Genomic DNA, 5,001 nt, shown 5'->3' with positions numbered 1-5,001 from the left:
CCTGTAATCCCAGCACTTTGGGAGGCCAAGACAGGCGGATCACAAGGTCAGGAGTTCAAGAACAGCATGGCCAAAATGGTGAAACCTCATCTCTACTAAAAACACAAAAAGTAGCCGGCCGTGGTGGCACATGCCCGTAATCCCAGCTACTCAGGAGGCTGAGGCAAGAGAATCGCTTCAACCCAGAAGGTGGAGGTTGCAGTGAGCCAAGATAGTACCACTGCACTCCAGCCTGGGCAACAGAGACTCCGTCTCAAATAATAATAATAATAATAATAATAATAATAATAATAATAATAATAAAATAATAATAAAGTTCTTTAACATTTTTAAAAATTTATATGTGATTAAGTTGGCTATAATCAAAAAGAAGTTATAAGTGTTTCTAAAGATTGAGATTTTGGTCCTCTACATTAAAATAACACTGTCTTAAAGTATAAATTTGCTCCTAGTGAATTATAAGAGGTTTTGATTTTATATTCTACAACCTATTTCTTTTCTAAAACTTCTCAAATTTATATCTCAAAAAATTCTACTTGTGCTATACCTTGCTGCACATGATTCCCAAGTCATGAGTCATTGTTGTTTGTTCTTTATACCCCTAAAAAGATACATCTTTTTCTTGGTTGAAATGATAGTCCTCTCCTTCAACCTTTTTGTCAACTTCTGTAATCTTTGGGTTTTTCTTTTTTTTTTTGAGATGAAATTTTGCTTTTGTCACCCAGGCTAGAGTGCAGTGGCATGATCTCGGCTCACTGCAACCTCCGCTTCCCAGGTCTGGAACAAAACCATTTTCCTCTGATATAACTTGATTCTGTAGTCTTGGCTTTTCTCAATACATCTAAATGATTCCCTATAACCAGGGGACTTTTGATGCTGTTACTAAGATATATTTATTGTTCTGCTTAAGATACAAGTTTCCTTGTTTACTTTCCTCAAAAATATAGTGTATGTTCATAACCCTGGACACACTCTTCCTGTATTTTAATTAAATCCAAGTATTCTTTTTTTTTTTCTTGCTCTGTCTTCAGACTGGAGTACAGTGGCACCATCTCAGCTCACTGCGACCTCCACCTCCCGGGTTCAAACGATTCTCTTGCCTCAGCCTCCCAAGTAGCTGGGACTACAGGTGCGTGCCACCAGCCCAGCTTTTTGTACTTTTAGTAGAGACAGGGTTTCACCATGTTGGCCAAGATAGTCTCGATCTCTTGATCTCATGATCTGCTTACCTCAGCCTCCCAAAGTCCTGGGATTACAGGCATGAGTCACTGTGCCCAGCCTAAATCCAAGTATTCTTTTCATTGAGTTTGTCTTCCAGGTTATCTAAATAGAGTTCCAATAAAGCAAAACAATCATATTACAAAAGTTTTTTCTTTACTTTTTAGTAACTAGCCTAAAATTTTTCTAAACGTTTTATCAAAGTAATTCCTGTGACTTACTGTTTTTTGATTACTTTAAAAAAAAAAGCTTTAAAAAAGTGAAGATTTTTTACATACACATAACTTTCTTTCTCTCTCTCTCTTTCTTTTTTTTCCTTTTTTTTTGAGATAGGGTCTTGCTCTGTCTTCCAGGCAGGAGTGCAGTGGCACAATCACAGCTCACTGCAGCCTCAACCTGGTGGGCTCAAGAAATCCTCCCACCTGAGCTTCCAGAGTAGCTGGGATCAAAGGCACACACCAGGATACTGCCTATTTTTAAAAAAATTTTTTTGTTAATTTATTTATTTTTTAAATTTTTGGTCGAGACACGGTCTTATTAGGTTGCCCAGGGTGGTCTCGAACTTCTGGGCTCAAGTGATCCTCTGGCCTTGGCCTTCCAGTGTTGGGATTACAGGGATGAGCCACCACATCCAGCCTTCTATGTTTTTTTGTTTGTTTGTTTGTTTGTTTTTCCTGAGACGGAATCTCGCTCTTGTTGCCCAGGCTGTAGTGAAATGGCACGATCTCAGCTCACTGAAACCTCCGCCTCCCAGGTTCAAGCGATTCTCCTGCCTCAGCCTTCCAAGTAGCTGGGATTACAGGTGTCTGCCACCACGCCCAGCTAATTTTTTTGTATTTTCAGTAGAGATGGGGTTTTACCATGTTGGGCAGGCTGGTCTCAAACTCCTGACCTCAAGTGATCCATCCACCTAGGCCTCCCAAAGTGCTGGGGTTACACGCGTGAGCAACCGTGCCTGGCCCTTTTTGTCTTTTTAAGAGTTCTCTTTTCTCCTCACTAGCACACAGGTTGGCAAACCATGACCCACAGACCAAATCCAGCCTACTGTTTGTTTTTGTAAATAGAGTGTCATTGGAACACAGTAACATTTGAACAGTAAACACAATAACATTTGAACACATTTGTTCAAATATTATCTATGGCTGCTTTCGCATTTACAACAGCAGGGTTGAGTAGCTGCAAATCCTCCTCAGAGCATAAAATATTTATTTTTCTTTTCAGGAAAAGTATAACAACACCTATACTATCCAGTCCCTCATTATTCCAATCCCATTATGGTTAATAATTTTTTTATGTTAAACTTTCCCTCTTCAAATTATTATGTAGTTTCTCTCTTCCGATTGAACCCTGTCTAATACATCTCCAACCTCTCTGGCTGTTTTCTCAGTCAATTTTTGGGCTCCCCTCCCTCTACCCATTTCATAATGTTAGAGTTCCTCAAGGCTGTCCTCTGCTTTTAGACAGGTTTTTGCTCTGCCACCCAGGCTGGAGTGCAGTGGCACAATTCTAGCTCACTGCAGCCTCCAACTCCTGGCTCAAACAATCCTCCCACCTCAGCCTCTGAAAGAGCTGAGACTACAGATGCGTACCACCAGGCCCGGCTAATTTTTTAGTAAAGATAATCAGTGGTTTTTAATCTGGGTTCCATTAATGGCTCCAGTGTGTCTATAACTTAGCTGAAATTATATGCAAATTTTATATGCCTATGCAAATACACATAAGTATGGGGAGAAATTTCCAGCTTCATCTTTTGGCAGAATAGCTCAATAGTTAAGGGCACAGTAGACCCTGCATACAACTTGGGGGACAAAAGTGACTGCATCTGGGATGCTAATCTGCAATGTTGACTTCTGATTAGCCCCAGTCCTGTGACTATCTCCTGATTCCTACTTTATTTACTGTCCCTAGTGTAAGAACATGTCAACCTTGATGTTACTGCACAGCTTATTATCTATTACACATGTAGCATTCTTGCCTGTTCTGGAGGGCTACCTTTAATTGTCTCGCACAGAGCAGTTTGACTCTTTCCCTACAGTATATAAACTCTGAGTGTGGAACTTACGTGTACAGAAATCTGCCACCCAAGACCACACTTCTGTCTGTAAATTCCCCCAGTAAAACACCCTTATGAAGAAACTGGATTTGTCTGCCTCATCCTTTGGTGTCTTGGCTCCTCTGGCATTTGGGGGCCACTTTGCATACAGGGCCCTCTCATGGAACACTACCTGCTTCAGTTTGAATCCCAGCTCTGCCTCTTTGACCTAGGCTAGCTTACATAACCTCACTGTGCCTCAGTTTTCTTGTCCGTAAAAAGGGAAAATTATAGTACCTACCTCATAGAATTGTTATGGGAATTAAGACAGTTAATATATATAAAGCATTGGGACAGGGCCTGGCCATAATAAACACCATGTAAGCACTGGCTATTATTGCCATTTCTGGCACTCTCCCTTCTCCCTAGACGGTTTTCTGTTGCTCTAGTGCACCCTGCTCTCTCTGTGAGCCCTCAGGTGGGTTCTTTCCTCTGCACAGCACACTCTTGTCTGTGTTGCTTGCCCACTAACTTCCCTCTGGCCTCCGCTCAAATGTTATTTCCTCAAATAAGCCTCTCCTGATCTAGAGCTCCTCTCCCTGCTAGAAGCTCCCAGAGCTTTCTCTAATTCCCCTCATAACCCTCACCACGATCTATATATAGTGATCACCTATTTAAGGTCTGCCCTGACAGTCCATGAAATCTGGGCAGGCAGAGATTTTGTGTTCCTGGCTCCCTGCTGGACCTCAGCACAGTGCCTAGTACACTATAGGAATGCCATAAATGTTTGTCAATTGCAAGAATGAATGAATAAGGAACAAAACAAATAAAAGGCTTTTATAAAGTTATAAAACCCAATACAAATATTAGGTAACACAATAATGAGAATGTGTGACAAAATGTGATGATTGCTAATCAAATGTTAAATTGGTAAGAATTACTATTGTGTGAAGGAAATCCTCTTCTCTCCAATTTGCTATAAAATATATTAGTTCATTGGAACATGTGTCTTTTAACCAAATGGAAATTATGCAAAAGGACCAGAAAATATTACTGGGTACAATTAAGGAATCACAGACAGATATTGATTGGTTAAAACACCCTCCACATTCACCCCGAGGAAATAGGCCTCAGATGAAAGACAGTTAAGCAGGGAACCTATTTATTCACAGAGAACATATTCATGGTCTTAATTCAAGACAGGATTAAATACTTTCACGAGTTGGCAAAAACAACTGTGCCAATGAAGACACAATAAAGTGATTCTCCTGGGAATGTCTTCAAGGACTTATTGCTTCCTCTCCACTGGAAAAAGGAATCCTCGAGGAGGAAGCGTTTACATTCCCCCACCTTCCCAACTGTCAGAATCCGGACCACTCCTCTCCTGTCTAATCCGCCTTTCATTTCCCAGACGTCCACATCTGATCTCCAGGAGAAACAGTGCGGTAACTGCCTAAACAGGATTGGGGAAAACTGAACCAGGGACTGGACTTGGGTCTGGGGAGATAGAGGACTGCAGAGATTTCACAAACACCGCGGGTGGCCATAAGGGAGAGCTGGGTAAATGATCCCATAGGCCCTAGGCCCTAGATGGTTGGGGATTAGCGATGTGTAATTCAACTTCTGCCAGCGTCGGCCGCAGCGCTCCCCCGTAGTCCGCCTGAGGCTGCCAAGCTCTGGACTACATTTCCCAGAAGGTCTGCTCCCCGGGCTGTCGCAATTTGAATTGGGGCGTGTCTAGAAAGAGAAAC

The sequence above is a fragment of the Chlorocebus sabaeus genome, chromosome 24 (assembly GCF_047675955.1).
Source record: "Chlorocebus sabaeus isolate Y175 chromosome 24, mChlSab1.0.hap1, whole genome shotgun sequence".
NCBI lineage: Eukaryota > Metazoa > Chordata > Mammalia > Primates > Cercopithecidae > Chlorocebus > Chlorocebus sabaeus.
This window is presented reverse-complemented; position numbering follows the sequence as displayed.